Below are 12810 nucleotides of genomic sequence, written 5' to 3' on the forward strand. Positions count from 1 at the left end.
ATGTAGTGCTCTGATTTCAACAGATTGACCACCCGTGAATCCTGGTAAAGCGAATTAAGGGCTCCATCCACAAGTCCCACATGCCAAGCGGAATCGCTCCGTTTTAGCTCCTCCTTCAATCTCTCCAGCTTCTTCTGCAAAAGCCTGATGAGGGGAATGACCTGACTCAGGCTGGCAGTGTCTGAACTGACTTCACGTGTGGCAAGTTCAAAGGGTTGCAGAAGCTTGCACAACGTTGAAATCATTCTCCACTGCGCTTGAGTCGGGTGCATTCCCCCTCCTTTGCCTATATCGTAGGCAGATGTATAGGCTTGAATGGCCTTTTGCTGCTCCTCCATCCTCTGAAGCATATAGAGGGTTGAATTCCACCTCGTTACCACCTCTTGCTTCAGATGATGGCGGGGCAGGTTCAGGAGTGTTTGCTGGTGCTCCAGTCTTCGGCACGCGGTGGCTGAATGACGAAAGTGGCCCGCAATTCTTCGGGCTACCGACAGCATCTCTTGCACGCCCCTGTCGTTTTTTTTTTAAATTCTGCACCACCAAATTCAATGTATGTGCAAAACATGGGACGTGCTGGAATTTGGCCACATGTAATGCACGCACAATATTGGTGGCGTTGTCCGATGTCACAAATCCCCAGGAGAGTCCAATTGGGGTAAGCCATTCTGTGATAATGTTCCTCAGTTTCTTAAGAGGTTGTCAGCTGTGTGCCTCTTATGGAAAGCGGTGATACAAAGCGTAGCCTGCCTAGGAACGAGTTGGCGTTTGCGAGATGCTGCTACTGGTGCCGCTGCTGCTGTTCTTGCTGCGGGAGGCAATACATCTACCCAGTGGGCTGTCACAGTCATATAGTCCTGAGTCTGCCCTGCTCCACTTGGCCACATGTCCGTGGTTAAGTGGACATTGGGTACAACTGCATTTTTTAGGACACTGGTGACTCTTTTTCTGAGGTCTGTGTACATTCTCGGTATCGCCTGCCTAGAGAAGTGGAACATAGATGGTATTTGGTACCGGGGACACACTAACTCAATAAATTGTCTAATTCCCTGTGAATTAACGGTGGATACCGGACACACGTTTAACACCACCCAGGCTGCCAAGGCCTGAGTTATCTGCTTTGCAGCAGGATGACTGCTGTGATATTTCATCTTCCTTGCAAAGGACTGTTGGACAGTCAATTGCTTACTGGAAGTAGTACAAGTGGTCTTCCGACTTCCCCTCTGGGATGACGATTGACTCCCAGCAGCAACAACAGCAGCAGTAGGCGTTACACTCAAGGATGCATCGGAGGAATCCCAGGCAGGAGAGGACTTGTCAGACTTGCCAGTGACATGGCCTGCAGGACTATTGGCTTTCCTGTCTAAGGAGGATATTGACACTGAGGGAGTTGGTGGTGTGGTTTGCAGGAGCATGGTTACAAGAGGAAGGGATTTAGTTGTCAGTGGACTGCTTCCGCTGTCACCCAAAGTTTTTGAACTTGTCAATGACTTCTGATGAATGCGCTCCAGGTGACGTATAAGGGAGGATTATCCTAGGTGGTTAACGTCCTTACCCCTACTTATTACAGCTTTACAAAGGCAACATGCGGCTTGACACCTGTTGTCCGCATTTCTGTTAAAATAATTCCACACCGAAGAGGTGATTTGTTTTTGTCATTTGACCAGGCATGTCAATGGCCATATTCGTCCCACGGACAACAGGTGTCTCGCCGGGTGACTGACTTAAACAAACCACCTCACCATCAGAATCCTCCATGTCAATTTCCTCCTCAGCGCCAGCAACACCCATATCCTCATCCTGATGTACTTCAACAGTGACATCTTCAATTTCAATATCAGGAACTGGACTGTGGGTGCTCCTTCCAGCACTTGCAGGGGGCGTGCAAATGGTGGAAGGCGCCCCCTCTTCCTGTCCAGTGTTGGGAAGGTCAGGCATCGCAACCGACACAATTGGACTCTCCTTGGGGATTTGTGATTTAGAAGAATGCACAGTTCTTTGCTGTGCTTTTGCCAGCTTAAGTCTTTTCATTTTTATAGCGAGAGGATGAGTGCTTCCATCCTCATGTGAAGCTGAACCACTAGCCATGAACATAGGCCAGGCCCTCAGCCGTTCCTTGCCACTCCGTGTCGTAAATGGCATATTGGCAAGTTTACGCTTCTCATCAGATGCTTTTAATTTTGATTTTTGGGTCATTTTACTGAACTTTTGTTTTTTGAATTTTACATGCTCTCTACTATGACATTGGGCATCGGCCTTGGCAGACGACGTTGATGGCATTTCATCATCTCGGTCATGACTAGTGGCAGCAGCTTCAGCATGAGGTGGAAGTGGATCTTGATCTTTCCCTATTTTACCCTCCACATTTTTGTTCTCCATTTTGTAATGTGTGGAATTATATGCCAGTAATATATCAATAGCAATGGCCTACTGTACCGTACTGCTATATATATACTGGTGGTCAGCAAAATTCTGCACTGTCCTCCTACTATATACTGCGTGCAACTAAAATGCAGCACAGGTATGGATGGATAGTATACTTGAGGACACAGAGGTAGAGCAATGGACTACTGTACCGTACTGCTATATATATACTGGTTGTCAGCAAAATTCTGCACTGTCCTCCTACTATATACTGCGCACAACTAAAATGCAGCACAGGTATGGATGGATAGTATACTTGATGACACAGAGGCAGAGCAATGGACTACTGTACCGTACTGCTATATATATACTGGTGGTCAGCAAAAGTCTGCACTGTCCTCCTACTATATACTGCGCACAACTAAAATGCAGCACAGGTATGGATGGATAGTATACTTGACGACACAGAGGTAGAGCAATGGACTACTGTACCGTACTGCTATATATATATATATATATATATATATATATATATATATATATATTATACTGGTGGTCAGCAAAATTCTGCACTGTCCTCCTACTATATACTGCGCACAACTAAAATGCAGCACAGGTATGGATGGATAGTATACTTGACGACACAGAGGTAGAGCAATGGACTACTGTACCATACTGCTATATACATACTGGTGGTCAGCAAAATTCTGCACTGTCCTCCTACTATATACCGCGCACAACTAAAATGCAGCACAGGTATGGATGGATAGTATACTTGACGACACAGAGGTAGAGCAATGGACTACTGTACCATACTGCTATATATATATTATATATAATGGTGGTCAGCAAAATTCTGCACTGTCCTCCTACTATATACTGCGCACAACTAAAATGCAGCACAGGTATGGATGGATAGTATACTTGACGACACAGAGGTAGAGCAATGGACTACTGTACCATACTGCTATATATATACTGATGGTCAGCAAAATTCTGCATTGTCCTCCTACTATATACTGCGCACAACTACAATGCAGCACACATATGTATTGTATACTTGATGACACAGAGGTAGAGCAATTGACTACTGTACCGTACAGCTATATATATACTGGCGGTCAGCAAAATTCTGCATTGTCCTCCTACTATATACTGCGCACAACCAAAATGCAGCACAGGTATGGATGGATAGTATACTTGACGACACAGAGGTAGAGCAATGGACTACTGTACCATACTGCTATATATACTGGTGGTCAGCAAAATTCTGCACTGTCCTCCTACTATGTACTACAATGCAGCACAGATATGGAGCGTTTTTCAGGCAGAGAACGTAGATATTTTCAGCACACTGAGCACAGATATTTGCAGCACACTGAGCACAGATATTTGCAGCACACTGAACACAGAAACTGAGAGAATGCAGTCACGTCCTCTCGCTATCATCTCCAAAGCACGAGTGAAAATGGCGGCGACGCGCGGCTCCTTATATAGAATATGAATCTCGCGAGAATCCGACAGCGGAATGATGACGTTCGGGCGTGCTCAGGTTAACCAAGCAAGGCGGGAGGATCCGAGGCTGCCTCGGAACCGTGTAAAATGGGTGATGTTCGGGGGGTTTTGGATCCCGAGGAACCGAACCCGCTCATCTCTATTAAGAATCTAGCAATCTGGTGGACCATTATGCAATAGGTAGCATCTACTGTATCCTTGTGAATCAATACCTATTTCCCTATAAGATTGCAAGCTTTTGAGCGGGCCTTCCTACCTCTACTGTATGTCTGTTTTTACCCAGTTTTGTTCTTTTACTGTTGTTCTAATTGTAAAGCGCAATGGAATATGCTGCACTATATAAGAAACTGTTAATAAATAAATAACAAATGTACAATACAGTACAGTAGAGTACTGTAGATTACAATACTTACCAGGCTGGCCTGGAGGCTCCCCCATCTCCTCCTCCTCCTCTACCTCCGTATCAATACCGAGGCGGTCTGTGTGTAAAAGATAACAAGTATTGTAAAATTAAAAAATTACAGTAATACTGTAGGAAACTAGTGTGTCTGTAACAATAATAATGATTACCACTTCCTGAGCTTGCCAGTTCCGGCACATGGTACTGTGGAAAAATAACACTGTAACATAAGCTACTGTACAGTACAATGAAACTGTAAATAATGGATAAAAATAAATCATAAAATATCATAAGATATGCTGGCATTCGAGATGCCGGCGCTCAGTATCCCGACGATGGCACCCCGAATGCAAAAAATACCAAATGTGAAAATCCCCACAGGGGTTTGTTAAGTATAGTACCCCCCTCCCCTCTAACCAAAAACCTACCCTCCGGCAGCCTAAACCTCCCACTTGGTGCTTGGTGCTAAATCCCCCCTGGTGGTGCCTAAACCTAACCACCCATGCCCGCAGCCTAACTCTAACCCTACTCGCTCCCTCAGTATTGCTCAGTATCCCGACGATGGCATCCCGAATGCAAAAATCTCAAATGCGAAAATCACAACAATGGTTCGTTAAGTACTGTATAGAGCCCAGTGGTGAAAGCAGGGTGGTACGGAGTACCATTAAGAAATTTGGTGGTGGTACACAGTACCATCAGCCCTCCAATGGTGCACATTTATAAGGGGCATTTTTGAGTGTGGTACATAAAATGGTGTCAGTGGCATAACTGTGTGTGGCATAATACAGCATGTACTGTAATAGGCATTACGGTGTGTGGTATAATACTGTATGTAAGGCATTACAGTGTTTGGCATAATGTATAAGGGGCATTACAGTGTCTGTCATAATGTGGCCATGCCCCTATTGTCATGTACAGTAGCAACTTCCCTAGTTGTGTTACCACGCCCCCTCATGACACATTTCCACACCCATTTCAACTATCAGTACCACTAAGAAAAAAATTCTACTGTACTTGCACCACTGATACTGTAGTAACCCCCTCCCCTCTAACCCAAAAGCTTCCCTCCTGCAGCCTAAACCTTAACCTACCCCTTGGTGCTTAACCCTAAGTCCCCCCTAGTGGTGCCTAAACCTAACTCTCCCTTCCCTGGCCAGTGGCAGAATTACTGCCTGTGCAGGCAGTGCCTTGCACTGGGGCCCGCCACTGTGCAAGGGCCCAAAGCAGCACAGCATGTAATGAGTCAAACTGACTCATTACATGCCGCTGTGTGCTGCGGGCCAGTGCCGCCCGCAGCACACAGCCGCCTGCCGAGGAGAGGAGCGCAGCAGCCACGGGGGAGAAGGAGGAGGAGGGAGGTGTAGGAGGGAGCCACAGCAGCGCTGTGTAATTTTTGGAGGCGCTGCTGCTGCTGTCCCTTTCCTTCACCATAGGCTGTTCTCTGATGCTGTGAATGCTGAGAAGCGCATCCCAGCATTCACAGCGGCGGAGAACAGCCTATGGTGAAGGACAGGGACATCTGCAGCAGCGCCTCCACTAATTACACTGCGCTGCTGCGGCTCCCTCCTACACCTCCCTCCTCCTCCTTCTCTCCTGCCGGGGATCTCTACCAGAAGCTGCACCAAGGAACCTGACTGCCAGCGGAGAGAGTAAGTATAATTCTTTCTTTCTTTCTTTCTTTCTTTTCTGGCTGCCTTAATGTGTAAAAAGGGGGACGCTGTCTGCCGTAATGTGTAAAAAGGGGGACGCTGTCTGCCGTAATGTGTAAAAAGGGGGACGCTGTCTGCCGTAATGTGTAAAAAGGGGGACACTGTCTGCAGTAATGTGTAAAAAGGGGAATCTGTCCGTCGTAAGGTGTAAAAGGGGCTCTACCTGGTGTAGTGGTGCTACTGTGCAGCGAAATTTGACTAATGGAGACTACTGTGCACACCCATTCCCCACAAAGCCACGCCCCTATATTTTTTGCGCACACCTAGGACGCGCACTGCCCCTGTTTTACATGGAGGGGTGGGGCTCCAATGCCCTTTCTTGCACACAGTGCTAAAATGTCTAGTTAATAAAGGAAAACAAAATCTATATACAAAAACGGATATACTAGTGAAAGTGTAATTAAAAGACCAGAAGGATTAGTAAAGATGGGACCAGTATTTGGAGGATATGCTGGTCTCTGTAGTGCCATTTGTAGCTCTCAATTCGGATACATTTGCTCAGATGCCAATATCATGTGGCATTATGTTATATTACCCGGAAGGGTTGTTATTATTATTATTATTAGTACCTGGGGCGGGTCTAGGGTGCGGTTCCCCCTGGATTGGTGGGACTGGGTTGCTTTGTGGTAGCACACTGCGAGATCTTATTTAGCACCCCCTTAACACATTTATTAATCCTTCTGGTCTTTTAATTACACTTTCACTAGTATATCCGTTTTTGTATATAGATTATGTTTTCCTTTATTAAACACATACTAACACTTTACCTTCTCGCGTTGTGCTGCCCTGGGGTAGCTGGCCTTTGCCATTTTGTGGGGTTCTGTACCCCAGGCCCAGACCTAGAGTTAGGGACCACCAGCATCAGAGGAGCCTTGTCAAGGCCTGGTGGCTTATCAAACGTTTGCAAACTGTATGTAACTAAGACCTCTGTATTTCTATTATATATATATATATATATATATATATAGTCTTTCATGTCTTGGTACAGGTACAGCTCGGTGTGCTGGGGGACACCAGGGGTTTATCCCCAATGTATTTCTAGCTCAGACTACCCCCTCCCTTTCATGCACCTGAACTGTATTTCCTAAATGATTTGAGCAACTTACATTTTGTTCTGTTAGTAGTGTGCTTACCGGCTGTGCTTGGGCCTGGCTACGCCTCTTCAACCTGAGCCTGTGGGGGTGCGGGTGGACAGGTGGCGGAGGTACTGTGGAAAAAAAATAACAGTACCGTAAGTGAAGCTGTCAATTTGTAACATGTACTGTACAGTATCCAGAACACATGTACAGTAGTGTAAAGACGACAGTCACACCAGAATTCTCGTTACATACCACTGGGAACCGAGGCAGAATTCGGAGAGTAGTGTGCTTACCAGCTGTGCTGGGGCCTGGCTCCTCCTCATCAGCAGTTGGCGGCAGTACTGTGAATAAAAAATATAACAGTACGGTAAGTGACGCTGTAGTGCAGCGGTGGCCAACCCGCGGCTCTCGAGCCACATGCAGCTCTTTCATCCTCCACATGTGGCTCGATCCGCTCCTGGCCACCGCTGCCCGACACACAGCAACTTCTAAGGCTTTGAAGTTGCTGTGTGCTAATCTAAGGTCTCTCTGGAGTGTGAGGAGAGGGGAGGAGAGCGCAGCGCGCGCCTCTCCTGCCCCTCTGACTCCTGTGGCGGTGTCTATCTTCAATTGGTAGCGTCTAGATTACCTTCTGCCGAGCCATTTGCCAATTAGAACTCGCAGTCTGGCAGCTAAGCTCCTGATTGGCTGCCAGACTGCGAGCTTTGATTGGCTCATGGGCCGGCACTGAACTGAAGATAGACACCGCCGCCAGAGTCAGAGGAACAGGAAAGGCGCGTGCTGTGCTCTCCTCCCCTCCCCTCACAGCAGCAGCACGGTGAGCAGCACTTGGGGGGGGGGGGAGCCACTGTGGGGACATGTGGATCTGCACTGGGGGCATAGCTGGCACTGTGGGGGCATGTGGATCTGCACTGGGGGCATAGCTGGCACTGTGGGGGCATGTGGATCTGCAACGGGGGCATAGCTGGCACTGTGGGGGCATGTGGATCTGCACTGGGGGCATTGCTGGCACTGTGGGGGCATGTGGATCTGCACTGGGGGCATAGCTGGCACTGTGGGGGCATGTGGATCTGCACTGGGGGCATAGCTGGCACTGTGGGGGCATGTGGATCTGCTCTGGGGGCATAGCTGGCACTGGGAGCATGTGGATCTGCACTGGGGGCATAGCTGGCACTGTGGGGGCATGTGGATCTGCACTGGGGCATAGCTGGCACTGTAGGGCATGTGGATCTGCAATGGGGGCATAGCTGGCACTGTGGGGGCATGTGGATCTGCACTGGGGGCATATCTGGCACTGTGGGGGCATGTGTATCTACACTGGGGGTATATCTGGCACTGTAAAAACATGTGTAGCTGGCACTGGGGCATATCTGGCACTGTAAGGACATGTCTATCTGCACTGGGGGCATATCTGGCACTGTGGGGGCATGTGTATCTGCACTGAGGGCATATCTGACACTGTAAGGACATGTGTATCTGGCACTGGGGGGGGCATATCTGGCACTGTTAGGACATTTGTATCTGGCACTGGGGGCATAGCTGGCACTGTGTGGACATGTGTATCTGGCACTGGGGGCATAGGTGGCACTGTAAAGACATGCATAGCTGGCACTATGGAGACATGTGTATCTGCACTGGGGGCATATCTGGCACTGTAGGGGCATGTGTATCTGGCACTGGGGGCATAGCTGGCACTGTGGGGATATGTGTATCTGGCACTGGGGCATAGCTGGCACTGTGGGGGCATGTGTATCTGGTACTGTGGGGGCATGTGTATCTGGCACTGGGGGCATATATTTATCTGGCACTGTGTGGACATATGTGTATCTGGCACTGTGGAGGGGGTATATGTATCTGGCACTGTGGAGGCACCCATTTTGGGGCATTTTTATATGTATGTGGCACTGTACTGGGGCATTATATGTATGTGGCACTGTACAACATGACTAAAAATGGGGTTGTGACACAAGGTCATACTCCTACAAATGTCATATCGAAAGGTGCACGCCCAAAATGGGGTGTGGCTTTGTGAAAACTAGGCCACGCCCCCATTCTACAGCACACGCATGAAAGTGGCTCTTGCCCTTTACTACGGATCTTTTCTGGCTCTTTGCCTCTGACTTGTTGGCCACACCTGCTGTAGTATATAAATTATACAGTATAAAAGATACAGTATGTACAGTACAGTATGCAGTACAGTATCTCTCCTTCCTACCCCACACAGCCCACAGGCTGTTTCTTGCATTGCCAGCCCACCCACACCATCTTGAAGCCCTGTATCCCCCTCACAAATCCACTCTTATCCCGGGGAGAAACTCACCTTCCCTTGCACTCAGTGTAAGACTGGGGCATGAAGGGCCTACAAGAGGAATACAGTGGTAGGGGCCCATGCATATGGGTCTCTAACCCAGAGGTTCCCAAACTGTGTGCCGTGGCTCCCTGGGGTGCCTCGGGACACTTGCAGGGGTGCCCTGGGTTGGTGGTACAGGACCAATTCAAATTATTCATGGTCAATATAATAGGCAAAACCAGTGCTGGTGGCTGCCAGTCATAAAATATGTGGCCAAACAGAAGCAAATCTTGTCCCTCACCACACAACTGATCCTAAGGATGACATATAAACGCAATCTACTTAATGTAATATTTCTTTCTAAATTTCTCAATAAGAAATTTTTGGCCTAGGGGTGCCGTGAAAAAAATTCTGATATTCTAGGGCGCCGTGATTCAAAAAAGTTTGGAAACCACTGCTCTAACCATTAGAGACTGCATGGGCTGGGGCCTTTGATAGATATACAGTCAATATTGCCAGTGCATGCATGATAATGTAGCAGATTAATAAGAGCAATGCATGATAGAAAAGCCATCCAGCCAACCGCCAGATCTCACCGTTGCCCTGCACTTCCCGGCCACCAGCTCTCACAGGAAGTGTCCCACCCTCCCTCCCATCCGGATTGTGGTGAGTTATCTGGGCTGGTCAGGACAGGGGTGTGTGACACATAAAAAATACAGTATAAATCACTATGTACTGTACTGTACACTACTGTACTTGACAATACTTACGAGCTCGGCTGCGTCTTTCCCGCCTACTCTGCCGTCGTGCTTCCAGCCCTGCAAAAAGTATGTAAACAATATACAGTATAATGGCAGCATACTGTACAGCCAATGAAATTCAACATAGACCGTATCTTTATGACATCACAATCAATGGAATTGTTCATTCCAGTACCCTGCAACTAATCACTCAGGAGGGCATAGTGTACTGTACTGTCTTCAAAACTTAAGGGGCACATTTTTAAATGTGACATACAGTACACTTACAGTATCGCTATAGTACAGTACAGTAGGCCCAGGGTATTAGACAGATCACTACGTTTACAGACATTGTGACACACATTCACATTGCCCTTATAAACATTGTGACACACATCAACATGCGGCTCTCCCACCCTTACCCATCTCAGTACTGTTCATTACAGTATAAATTGATTTCATGACAGATGATACAGCACTCACCTGAATCCATCATATTCATGTCACGTGACAGTAGTGCAGTTTATTCATGTCACATCACAGTACTGCCCTTGATTCACATTGTGTTACACAGTAGAGCACCTTATTCACGTTACCCTACGTCACAGTAGTTCAGTAGTATATTCACATTACATCACAAAGTAGAGATCTGCCACAGTCATGGACCTTATAATACATTATGCAAGAGTAATGTACCTCATAACACATTAGGCCACAGTAATGTCCCTTAGAATAATTTCTGCCACAGTAATGTCCCTTAGAATAAATTCTGCCACAGTAATGCCCTAAGAATACTATCTGAAACACAAATCAATCTCCCTTACAATACAATCTGGCACAGTAATTCCCTTAGAATACATTCTACTGTACCACAGTAAAGCACTTAGAATACCTGAAACACAAATGTCCCTTAGAACACAATCTGCAACATGAATGTCCCTTAGAACCTCACCATACAGCACCTGACTATCATTTACAGTACATTAAGGAAAACAGTAATGCTGCTATGGTTGTAATATAGAAGATACTGCAGACATTAAAAAGATAGACAGTCATTTGGTCGACAGTAAAAGGTTGACAGTCAAAAGGGCGACACTCAATGTTTGAAAACATTTTTTAACCCCAATTTGTGGAAAGGCATCAATGTCGATATGGAAGAAGGTCAACATGAGTATTTTACATTTTTTGGGTGTTGTTTTCTTCGTAAAGTGAACGGAAACCCCAATTAGTGCCCCATGTCCCCTTGCCATGCTTCAGGCAAGGTGCCTCGCTGTGGTCGGCACAGGTTACTATTCACAATTGTAGACCACGTGGATCGTAAAGAACTGTATAAACAAGTTTAAAAATAAAAACAATTTCAAAAACTCATGTCGACCTTTTGCCATGTCTACCTATATCTGGTGTCAACCAACTGGTGTCGACCTAAGGTGTGTCAACCTAGGCGGTGTCGTTTTTGACATGAATAGTAAATGCAAAAAAAATGGAAAAATGTATAAAAAAAACTTGACCTTTTGATCCTGGTTAACATTTGCACCTTGTTTAACCATTTGTTTACCACAGGTACTGTATAGACTGGATACCTGCTGCTACAGCAGACCCTGTTTTATACAGTACCTGTAATTACAGTAACTTAAAGTACAGCAATCTACTGTACTGTACTTACAGTCACGAATGGCCTGCAGGCACCTTGGGGTCCTCAAGACAAGGTCACTCCATTGCCTTTGGAGTGACCTCACGGTCCTACTCCGGTTGTACTTCCAGAGAATCTCCCTGCATGCCCTCTGGTATGCCCGAACCTTCTCCTCGTTGCTGGCAAGAGCTCTGTCCTGCCAGCAAATGAGGAGATGGATCTCCCCCATTGAATAGGGACGGACCCTGGAAGCCAACATACAGTACTGTATACCGCAATCACAATGAGCATCTCAGACGTCGTGCATCTCAGATGTCGTGTGTCCCAGATGGCATGCGTTCCAGATGGCATGCTTCCAAGGCATCGAAGGTTGTTCATCTTGCACCCAGGATGTCAGTTCCCCTTGGTTTTGATTATGCCTTTTCTTAGAACATGGTAATTTCCACCATCTCACCCTGCCCCCAACCCACTTCCCCCTTCCACCCTGGGAGCCTGCACAGTTCATGCAGTAGACAGGGAGGGAGGTCAGGTTACAATAAATGTACAACACAATACTACAGTATACTGTATATGAAAATCACATAGAGAGCTGCAGTCACTTTGATAGATACAGTAGGTGTGTAAATGGTACAGTAGCAGTGATCCCTTCTCATAAAGTACAACACAGATTCTCTATCACCGATGATCTACAGTACTGTGTTACTCGAACAGTTGATTGCGTCAGGATACATTCATTTATATTTATTGGTATGTCTACGGGTGCTCATTACCGCTGTGTATTTTTGATAGCGGAATCAGACGCTCCAGCAGATGTACCATGATTTATGTGAAACCTGTGTGCACCCTTCCATTGAATGTATTACAATGGATTACAAAGAAAGAAAAGAAAAACAATAAAGTGAATGTCGGGGGGGGGGGGGGGGATTAGGTTGGCACTTTGGGAATTGAACCTGGGACTCTCAGCGTGAGAAGTAGAAGCCTTCACTGCTTGCCCACATTGCTGCATGGAAGAAACACAAGTTCATGTGTAAAAGTAATGCAAGCAGCGATTCTTTACCATTGGTGTTCGTTTATGCCATTAGGGGA

General features: G+C 46.7%; 1 long non-coding RNA gene across 6 annotated transcripts in view; it reads right to left on the minus strand.

The window, feature by feature from the left end:
- The window catches only part of LOC134958060 (uncharacterized), a 34432-nt gene extending 24099 nt beyond the window's left edge, over positions 1-10333 (minus strand). For 2 of the 6 annotated variants that reach the window (XR_010186866.1, XR_010186863.1), the window contains exons 1-3: positions 10125-10333; positions 7358-7405; positions 7119-7192 (exon numbers count right to left, since the gene is read on the minus strand). This is a non-coding gene — a long non-coding RNA (uncharacterized LOC134958060). The remainder of the gene's footprint in view (positions 1-7118; positions 7193-7357; positions 7406-10124) is intronic. The other 4 variants (XR_010186861.1, XR_010186862.1, XR_010186865.1 and 1 more) reach the window with 3 other exon arrangements.
- Positions 10334-12810: the final 2477 nt, after the last annotated feature.

This window comes from Pseudophryne corroboree, chromosome 9 (assembly GCF_028390025.1).
Source record: "Pseudophryne corroboree isolate aPseCor3 chromosome 9, aPseCor3.hap2, whole genome shotgun sequence".
Lineage (NCBI taxonomy): Eukaryota > Metazoa > Chordata > Amphibia > Anura > Myobatrachidae > Pseudophryne > Pseudophryne corroboree.